The sequence below is a fragment of the Mytilus galloprovincialis genome, chromosome 14, assembly GCF_965363235.1.
Source record: "Mytilus galloprovincialis chromosome 14, xbMytGall1.hap1.1, whole genome shotgun sequence".
Taxonomy (NCBI): domain Eukaryota; kingdom Metazoa; phylum Mollusca; class Bivalvia; order Mytilida; family Mytilidae; genus Mytilus; species Mytilus galloprovincialis.
Window position 1 is genome coordinate 25,111,780 of NC_134851.1, and position 12,099 is coordinate 25,123,878.

Consider the following 12,099-nt stretch of genomic DNA (forward strand, 5'->3'; position numbering starts at 1 on the left):
GACCTTGTAGAATAAGTCTATTTTAATGATTGATACATTTACCTGGATCGTATCTTAAATTTCTGGCTGAGCAAAACCATACATAAACCAAATGGGATATGCTATTCCGTATGAAAGAAGTCTTCTATATGTACAACTTAACTTTCTAACCAAATCTCTGTATCTTATAAAAAGATGTAGTAAAGACTTGTTGTGGCATCGAAATAACTGACTAAAAAATTTACCAGTATTACATAGATTATACTCATTGAAATTATATATTTTTTTCATTAATACATAGATCACGCACATAGCACAATCTAATATTTATCTTAACTAGCTTTTTGTTTTTGGTTGCAATTCACGAATGCTTTTTACATACATGCTTCATTATCCTTGCGAATCCACATTCAGTCTACGCTTTTATCGTATGGTGATGATGATGGAAGTGTTTAACAACCTTGACTGGATTTACCTCCTTGCACGTTTTTCTCGTATTTATAGGTGCTTGATGTTAAATAGAGAGATTTGAATTGTCATGGTGAACAAGGTGAAGGCAAAATTCGGTAAGTACTTCAAACAAACAAACAAACTTTATAAAATGTTTTTTTTCCTCTCTTTTATTCCAATATCACAATAGGGAAGGAGGACATAATCAGTAAATACACAAATATGACGACACTTCCTTATAATAAATATCTAAGACTAAGAGAATTTGTCGGTGAAGAGTTGATACACAGATATATCATAACATTTTGTCATGGTGAACATAACACTTCATAATTTGTCGATATCAGTAATTTTACTTCATCTTCTTATTAAAACAGAGCCATGTTTTAAGTATGTATGAATAATGTGTCGCTTGTCGTCTGCATTTGTCAACATCACTTACAGAATGTAAAACAGACGTTGCTGTATGTAGTAACTTTATACTCAAGTTTACTAAGCTGCATGGGATGCAAGCCCACACTTATATGTTAGTTATAAAGTGACAGAAAACGATCAATAAATCATCAATGTATTTCAGTAAGATACTGCAGAATTTGCTAAAACTTTTTTGTCTGGGTCCTTGGAAGGTTTCGGATCATCTCTGCTTTATTTAAGTGTAAGTAGGAAACGAACAGCGATTTTAATTATAATTTCCGCTAAATAAAACAAAAAAATAGAAAGTTCATGCGAGATAAATTGGACTATATTAACTGCCAAAAAACAGTCTCTTGATGTGAAAATTAATTTCAAACTGCTCTACGTTTCGGTGAAAATTTTGTCTTTTTACGAGTAAGTAAAACACGAAATGATGCATGATTTCAAAGTGAAAGTAATGTGTTCTCTAAAAGATAACATCAAGGATAATCTTGACATTTAATAGAAAATGTTGTTTTAAGTTCTCATTGTATACAGGAGCAGTTCAACGAGTTTCTTAGTTGGAATTCCAATGGGGACTATCTGTGCACCACTTAATGCGGATCTGTTTTTGTATTGTTATGAATTACAATTGATGACTAAAATTAGCAAAGACCCATTGAAACAACATTTGATACCAAATTTAACAATACTTTTAGATATTTGGATGATCTATTGGCTCTCAAGGATGACGACTTCAGTATGTATACTAAAGAAATTTATCCTGTTGAACTAACTTTAAATAAAGCTAATACTAACAATGACCACTGCCCTGTCCTCGATCTTGATACCTGTATCAGTAACGGGAAGCTTGATACAAAAATTTATGATAAAAGAGATGATTTGTCTTTTCCTATCGTTAATTATCCATTTTTAGATGGTGACATTCCATTGTCACCATCTTATGGTGTTTATATATCTCAACGTGTACGATTCGCTCGTGTTTGTAATAACGTATTAGATTTTAGCGAGGGAAATTTATGTATTACTGAAAAATTATTACACCAGGGTTTGCGATATCACAAACTAGTCAAAACATGTACTAAATTTTATCATCGGTATAAGGAAATAATTCGTAAATATAACTCAACATGCAGACATCTTATATGTTCAGGTATTTCACATCCAATCTTTTATGGTAATATTCTTAACAAAGCTCAAACATGTCAGTATTCACCTCAAAAAGCTTACAAAACCTTTAAACAGACTTATTAAGAAGGGATATAGTTACGATACTGTCAGGTCATTAAATTCATATTTTGGCTTAAATATTGATATTGAGGGATTGTGCCTGATATTCATATGATGAAGACATAATCTTTCAATCAGTTTAATTGAGGTTCCGGAGCTGGCATGTCAGTTCACTGCTAGTAGTCTGTTGTTATTTATGTATTATTGTCATTTTGTTTATTTTCTTTTGTTACATCTCCTGACATCAGACTCGGACTTTTGAACTGAATTTTAATGTGCGTACTGTTATGCGTTTACTTTTCTACATTGGCTAGAGGTATAAGGAGAGGGTTGAGATCTCAAAAACATGTTTAGCCCCGCCGCAAATTTGCGCCTGTTCCAAGTCAGGAGCTTCTGGGCCTTTGTTAGTCTTTTATGATTTTTAATTTTAGTTTCTTGTGTATAATTCGGAGTTTACTATGACGCCCATTATCACTGAACTAGTAAACATATGTTTAAGGGGCCAGCTGGAGGACGCCTCCAGGTGCGGAAGTGTCTCGCTACATTGAAAACCCATTGGTGGACTTCGGCTGTTGTCTGCCTTATGGTCGGGTTGTTTTCGGTTTGACACATTCCCCATTTCCTTTCCTAATTTTACTTGGTGCATTGTACTACCGTAAGTTTTTTTAAGTGTGATGATATTGGCATCATGTCTTACAACTGTTAAAAGGTACTACTAATATAATGTACAGGACCTTTATGTTGTTAGTTTCAAAGGGATAGGTTGTAGTTAGAATCTTAGCTTTAATATCAACAGTAAAATCATTCTCGTCTGTGCTGATTGTCACTTTACACTTGCAATACTTTGTTTTAAAAAAGAGTAGCGATTAATCTATAACAAAGATATGATTGCAAATGAGACAACTCTGCACAAGAGACCAAATGAAACAGAAATTAACAACTATAGGTCACCGCATGGCTATTTAACAATGAGCAAAGCCGATACTGCTAGTCAGCTACAATGCCCCTAAATTATAAATGTAAAATAATTCAAACGATAAATCAAACGGACTTATTCATGTATAAGTCATTTAGTTCATAACGTATTGTATTAAGGAGTGAAATAAAAATATGAATAAATAATATGTATTTTCAACTTTAAAGAAAAAAAATATACACAATTTCCCATTATATCAAGCATATCCCATCTTTGTAGGCATTTGCACGGCTCCTTGCTCATGTTGATTTGCAAAACGTTTTGAAATGACGAATTATCGAATGTTTTTGATTTGCATATAGATGCAATTTTCCATCAGACGTTGCGTCAATGAATAAATTAATAGATCTATCAATCAGATCGGTTTGATTGAATCTGCTTCTTGAAACGAGTTTTTGTCTCACTCTATACACATGCTATATGGTGAAGGCAATGGGAAATCACTGCGTTTGGGTTCCTTCATAAATATCAAGTTATCATTCCTTAAGGAAGATGGGGTGTCTAAATTATAATTCATAGAATTTTTTAATAATTTGCTAAAAAAATACTATGCTTTTTAATTGTTTTTTTATAAGAAGAATGGGTAGCGGGGTTATTTTCACGTTACATGGTATTCAAAATTGACAAATTTTGTATAGGTAATGCATGGAAAACCCAATTTTCTGCAATAAAGCATAAACTACACCATAGAATTTTGAGATAATATATGAGAAGATAGCTTTAATAGCATGCTTTCATTTAAGAAAAAGAAAAAAAGGGTCACCGGACAGGTTTTCTTGCTACATTATAAAATAGGTAAATTCCTAACACGTTCTATTGTAAAAGTACCTTAATCTAAATTATCTGCCCTGTCATTTGAGTTGCCTCCCCTTAGATGGAAAATTTTAAAAATTTAATCAAACAAATGTATTCTGTTATTTTGTAAAAACAACCATAAATATGATAAAACATGTCATTTTCTATACTGAAATGAAAGTTCTAACACATGACTTACCTGCAACTCTAAAAATTTGCACATTTTATTAAAGATCTAGACCTTGTTTTCTGGTATTTCCAAATCCAAGATGGAGGAAGACACCCTTCCTACCTTAAATGTTTTCAAATTGATAGAAAGGTTTTTCATTTTCTGTTATTCCGTTTAGATATTCTCTTCTTTTAAATTGAAATGCAATTACTAACCCTCATTTTGTAGGTTTTGTTTCAACTTCCTATTAAACCGTTCAAACAATTTCTTTTTTCAAATGAAATGCAAATACAAAGCCTCATTTTGTTCGACATTTTCTCTCAAACATCCTACATGTTTAATAAAAAAAAAAAAATTATAACAATATTAGTCTTTTATATTGCTTTTGCAAATGTCATTCAATCATATTTTAATTACTCATCGTAAATTGTCTTCATTAGTGCGTCTTTACTGATTCGTTTTGCAACGTTGTAATTTTGTAGCAGTTACGTTTTTGTAATGGTATTTTTAAATGGAAAAATAAACAACATATTAAGTGAATGTAAACTCTTAATGATTTGCAATACTTTATCGAACTAAGGATACGTTGTATGATTGTCAACGATGTTTATATCCACCAATGTTTACAAGACATGGATAAAAGCAAAAATAGGCCAAAGCATTCCGGTGGCGTACGGCATATACAAATGATAAATACCCATACCGTCTAGTTTGCTTCGTATAAAATAATTTTAATGAGTTGAACGTCTCGAATTAAAATGTATCCGTTCGAGTTATTTCGATAATAAAAATATTTCTCTTTGACTTGCTATCAATAATAGTGTGAACTTAAATCAGGTAGTCTATATCATGCTTTAAACACCATTTTGTATGTTTTGTCGATAGAAACATATGTTCTGATGTTATGTCTCGCCATGAAGTACGGTTTATAGGATTTTCAAACTAAAGACTTTTACCATTGTTTTATCAGTTTTTATAGTTGAGTGTCGTTTAATCTTTGAATTTACTTGTGGCGTCCTAATCCCAATTGAGATATGTTGAACAAGTGTGGATTCTTGTACGACTGTCATACAAGTGAGACGTTTAGCTAGCTATACAACCAGGTTTAGTTCGCCTCTTTCAACATCGAAAATGTATATACCAAGTCAAGATTATGACAGTAGATATCAATTCGTTTGATGTGATTGAACTTTTGAATTTGCCATTAGATTAGGAACCTTCCGTTTTAAATTTCTTTGGATTTCGCAAATCGGTGCACCCTGTATCGATTCTTTTGGAATTCACGATTCACCCAGGTTTTGTGTGTTACTGTGCCTTAATTTTTCTCAATCGATTAATGAGATTTAAATATCGATATACTACTGTTGCTTAAATTTAAAAAAAGGAATATTCATCAACAATACAACTGTTCTTTAATTTGGATTCCAATAGTTTTAAAAACTGCATGCAACAATACATCTGTAAGGAACGCTATCAAACCTCGTTATTCTCTAATTTATCACAATCGACACTGATGTATTCAGCAAAATTTAATTATATTACTACAAAACGTATAGGCGTTAATCATTAGCACTTCATGTCAGTTTTTTTACCCTGACTAGATAAAGAATGTTTAATCCCTCCGCGTTTTTGCGTCTGTCCCAAGTCAGGAGCATCTGGTCTTTGTTTGTCTTGTATGTTTTTTAATTTAGTTTCTTGTGTATATTTCGGAGTTTGTTTGACTTTCATTATCACTGAACAAGTATACATTTTTGTTTATGGACCAGTAACGCCTCCAGGGGCGGGAGTTTCTTGCTGCATTGAAAACCCATTAGTGGCCTTCGGCTGTTGTCAGCTCTTTGTTCGGGTTGTGGTCTCTTTGACCCATTCCCCTTTTCCATTCTCAATTTTGTTCATTGTTGCATTTAGAAAACCTTGTCTCTCGAGAATCAGGATCCTGTAACTAGGTGGTTTTCGTTGGATGATTGCGGTCATATTTGTTTTTTGTTCATTGTTTTGTTAAAAACAAGGCCGTAACTTTTTGTTATTTATTATGTTGTAGTCTTTAATAACCGACTATACGGCATTGGATTTTCTCATTCATGAAGGCCGTACGGTTGCCTATTATTGCTTGCACCCCTAAGCAATATGCGGTGACATCAGTTGACTATAAATACAGTTAAAATTCGTATAAAGATTCCGCTATATGAATCAGTATTTTCACAACGTGCTTTGTGGCTTAGCAAAGTTTTGGTGTTTGCAAACTTGGACAACCACGATAATGACTCACCATGTGACTTTGGTTCAAAAAGTGTGCAAAATGACAATTGGAGCCAGTTTTCTTTGAAGGACAGACGGCATTAGACATCCTATAAGATATTATTTGTCCGTGTATAAGAAGAACAATCATGACAGGAAGCATGTGTTTGCAAAGAACATGGTCTTCTTTGTACTGATTTATGGTTTTGTCAAAATGTAGGTAGTTGCAACAATGGCCAGGCCGTATCAGCCGACGCTTCTGATGACAGAGATGAATTATCATGAACTTTGTTTTTAACTTTATTTTGAATTTTTCAACGGTTCATTTTGTACGGAAACAATAATGTCTTACTATTTATATTTGTTATATGACACGCTTTCACTCATTGCAGTAATGTCGACTAAAAATTAAAATCGCATCATCGGACAAGTCATCATTCATTGGGACAGTTGACATTCATTTTTAGAAAATTCAGTGACATGACGAATCCCGGAAAACTTAAACAAAAACTAACATGACTGCAAATTTTGTCTGATTTATCAACAAACCATTTCGATGTTCTTTCGAACACTTATATTCTAAAGTATTCCAGAATGCTATTTGTCTCGTTCAAATATCAAGGTATTATGTTACTGTAAATTATTTAATGGGTTTGGAAAAGTTTTGACGTCATTTGCAAATATCGACAAACATCTAGTATGAACTTATGTGTTGTTACCTAATACTACTTATATAATTTATTTCATTTGTTATCAATTCTGTAAAATATCATGTTTTTTTTTCTGCAGATGAAAATAGGAAATTTTTAAATGAGGAACTTTGATCTTGATTTACGGCAAGATTGTACCGGCGTTTATATTTACGACGCATATTTTCAAAAAGGACACGATTTCAGCTTTCCAATGAGCTTTTATAATGCCATGAGATAGTTAGCTTATTGAAATTTCTGAAAAATTGTCCTCTCCGCCGCTCCACTATATTAAAAAAAATTGTCATAGTGAACGTAACACTGCATGTTTGTCAACATCAGTAGTTAAACGTCATATTGCTATTAGAACAGAGCTATGCTATTAAAGTATGTATGTAGGATGTGTCGCTTGTCGTCTGCATTTGTCACAATCCCCGACAGAATATTTCTGTATAAAGTAACCTTATATAAATGGGGAATGTGTCAAAGAGACCACAACCCGAACAAAGAGCAGACATTTTAATGCGTTTCCCTCGGTTTAAGTTTGTTGCCCCTATTTAGTTTTTTGTCCATGGATTTATGAGTTTTGAATAGCGGTATACTACTGTTTCCTTATATTCAATTTCACTTAGCTGCATGGGATGCGAGCCTACACTTATATGTTAGTTATGAAGTGAGAGGAAACGATAAATAAATCATAGATATATTTCATTGCCAAGTTAAAGAACTTGCTAAAACCTTTTTGTCTGGGTCCTGGAACGGTTTAGTTAAATTATGTTTATTTAAGTGTAAGTAGTTAAAGAACAATGATTTAAGTTATGATTTATAATGGATGAAAACCTGGAAGTTTGTGAAAGGTTAATTGGGCTACACGAAACCTAGCAAGAAACTATCTCTAAATATATGAAAAAAAAATTAAAACTACACTACGTTTGGTTGAAAAAAAAGGCTTTTATTTTGTCTTTTTACAATGTTTATGTAAAACACGAAATGCTGCAGGCTTCAAATGTGAACCTCAAATATATAACATTATTGATAAACTTGACGAAAGTAGTATTATTTCATTTAATGGACAATTATGTTTTATGTTATCATTGTATATACCAGCAGTTCAGAGAGTTCCTTTGTAAATTGTACTACCGTAAGATTCATCACTCAAGAAATTTTACGGTCGCCATCATGAGCTGATTGGCCATTATGACAAAAGTGTGTCAGAAATCATATCTGATATTCTTCCTCAGTCATAATAACCTTCCATCATTACCGAACTGAACAAAGAAATAACACGACGGGTGACGTATACGGCGCAAGAAATTATTACCCTTCCGGAGCACCTGATTTCACTCCCGGTTTTTAGTGGAGTTTGTGTTGTTTCTAATTTATTATTTATAACTGTGGATGTAAATGTCCTTTGTTTTTTTTAGTCTTTTTTTACTCCTTGGTTTTGATTGTTATTGTCTTATAAGTGTGATAATATTTACATCATTTCTTACAAATATCAAAAAGTAATACTACTATATCATGTATAATATACAGGACCTTTATTTTGTTAATGGGCTTTTAAAGGGATAGATTGTAGTTAGAATGTTAGATTTTAAAAATATAAACAGTAAAATATTTCTTTTCTCGTTACAGGAATATTGTTGGTATGTGTGTTGATTGTCACTTTAATTGCTTCTGTATTTTAATACATTGTAGGTACTTTCGTTTATAAAATTCAACAAATTTTACGGCTGAATCCAAAGAAATGTATAAATAAAACATAGAAAAGCATGGTTACCCTCATAAAGCAGATCCAACTACCAATGTGATACTCGTGTACTCTAGACAAGCGCTTTATCTACAAGACCTGGCCTTGCGGTCATAAAACTTTCGAGTCAGTTTTTGGTACTCGTACTAAAAAATTAACCAATCAAAATGCTGGATTTTATGTTTCGAGCATGATTTTTGTGCTCCAAGCACTGAGCAAAGTGTTATGACTTCAACCCCTGGTATTCTGTATTGGGTAATCATTGTTGTATTTTTGTTCATTTCAAACCTTTTATCACGATGTCTAAAGTACAATAGTTAGTTTTTAAATATTAGCTGTTAAATTCATTTAGGTCATAACATATTATACTAAGATGTGCCAGGTAAGAAATGATTTTTTTTAATATAATATATAATAACACCAGATATCCATTTTATACCTTTATTTTCATTTACAAGGGTCCTTGCTCTTGTTGGTTGCAAAATGTTTTGAAAGAGGGGCGAAAGATACAAGAGGGACAGTCCAACTTATAGATCGAAAATAAACTGACAACGCCATGGCTAAAAATTAAAAAAAGACAAACAGACAAATAATATTACACATGACACACCATAGAAAACTAAAGACTTGACGAATCCCTTCAAAAAATGTTATTATCCATTTTTTCTCCTTACTCTCTATAAATAATATATATGGTGTGGGCATTGAAAAATAATTGCATTTATGTACCTTCATAGATATCGAGTTATCATTCCTTAAAGGTTTCTTAATTGATACATGTAGAAAGTTTTTTCATCTCCTGTTATTCCGTTTAGAAATTATCTTCTTTTAAATTAAATGCAAATACAAATCCTCATTTTGTTAGATATTTTCTAACAAACATCCCACATGTTTAATTAAGAAAAAGATATTTATAACCTTATTGGTCCTTTATATTGCTTTTGCAAATGTTATTGTGTCAATCTTTAATTACTCGCATAATTGTTCTTCGTAAGTGAGTATTTACTAATTATTTGTTTTGCAACGTTGTAATTTTGTAGCAGTTGAAAATATACTGGAATGGTAAAATCAGTATATTAAGTCAAAGTTAAATCTTTATCCGATGGTAATAATGAATAAAAATAAGGCGTCGTTGTATGGTTGTCAACGATGTAAATATCCATCAATGTTCACAAGACATAGATATAATAAATAACAGGTCAAATTATATCAGTGGCGTACGGCACATAACAATGATAAAGACCCATACCGTAGAAATAATCTTAATGAGTTGAACGTTTCGAATAAAAATTTCGAGTTATTTTGTTTATAAGACTATATCTTTTTGACTTATAGTGTGTACTAAAAATCAGGAAATCTATCTAATGCTCTAAACGCATTTCTTTATGTTTTGTTGATAGAAACATCTGTCTCGCCATAAAGTATTGTTTATAGGATTTTCAAAATGAAGACTTTAACCAAGGTATTATCATTGAGTGTCGTTTAACCCGTGAATTTACTGATGGCGTCCTATTCCCAATTTAAACATTTTGACAGAGTGTTCATTCTTGTACGACTGTCATACAAGTGAGAGGTTTAGCTAGCTATAAAACAAGGTTTAATCCACATTTTCGAATTCCCACATAAAAATGTATGCACAGAGCCCGGAATATGACATTCGTTCACTGTGTTTGAGCTTTTGAATTTGCCATTATGTTAGGTACTTTTCGTTTTGAATTTTTCTAAGATTTTTGAATTTTTCATAATTTTTTTTCTCATAAAAGCTGATGATGTGCATGTAAAACAAATCGATGCACTCGTTCTCGATTTTTTTTGAGAGTTGTGTGATTCATTCAGGTTTTGTGTGTTACTGTACCTTAATTTTTCTAAATCGACTTATTAGGTTTCAATATCGATAAAATACTTTTGCTTATATCTAAAAAAGAAATGTTCATCAATTTTTTCGTTTATTCAGATACTTAAAGATTGCAAAATTGCATGCAACAATACACAGATAAGGAACGATATTCAACATCTTTATTCTCTATTTTATCGCACTCGAAAATGATATCTTCAGCAACATTTGATAATATTATAACAAGTTCAAATTAACATGTTTGCAAAGTTCCTTTTTTTATAGTGAAGATTAGCGCGAATAACGAATGTCATTATTATATTGATTTGAACAATAACTCGAAGGCAAATACAATGCAAGTGAACTTGAACTCATTTCAAGGTTTTCTGTATTGATAATTATTCAAAACAAAAACAAAAAGTGAGTGTTGAAGCTGTGGATGATTGGTCGGTAAGAAATGTTTATGTTGCTAACTATTTGACCAGTTCTAAATGCCTCATTAATTATTTCTAGATTGATTTTTTGAATTTTCAGAAGAAGGTACATGTGTCTATGTTTCAAAAAATTATAAGTTTGTGAATCTATTTCTTTTTTCCTATATAGTTTTTCAACAATATTTTTTATAGATTTGACAACAACGTTAATATTTATTTTCATGTAATGATAACTGTTTTAAGGTGACTTGTTTCTGGTTTGATGTAATCCATTTTTTACAACCACTGTTGTGTTATTATGATCGGCTTTATATAAATATGTTTTAGTTATATTAGAGCTTTTCGTTCTCATGTTGATGAAATATCCCTAAACTGTTTAACCTCAAGTTTTGATTTATCTATTTTTGTGTCAATTAACTAATTTTCTAGGGCAACATAGTAAAACTTTATTAATTCATGCGTACAAAAGGCTCACAAAAAGCTCATGCAAGCTCTTAACTATTACTTTTATATTTGATTGACATTAATGGGAATGTAATGGTGTATTAACGATATTAGCTTCTCTAAAATGCTCGGAGCATCCTCCAAGAATGCCTGGAGGAAGCTCACTAGAATAAATAAAAGTTCCCTTAATTAAATGAAGGTCAAATACAAATAATTACCATTACAAAACTAAAAGTACTTGATTTAGTTCTACCAGACGGATTGATAATTACAGTTATCAGGAATGAAATCAGACAAATACAATCACTTGAAATAATGCAGCATGTCTGAATATCAGTTCACATGAACAGGAATTTATAAAACACATAAGTAAAATCAAAACTTATAATCATTCGTTTTTAAGGTATCATTTAAATAATAAAATTATTTTCACAGAGCACATTTGAATATCCAATTCAACATATGTTGAAAATGAATTTGTTGATGTTTCTGGATATTTTGTTTGATTTGTTTTCTTTTGAGTATTTGAGACAAAGGTCGGCCACTAAGCCAAGAAAAGAAACATCAATATATGTCTATTTCAAGAAAAAAATATGGGTTGAACCTAGTTTTACGGCTAACAACAACACTGCATACCACACACAGTAACGTATTTTACTGACTTATATAAAAAAATAAAATTATATAAATAAATTTA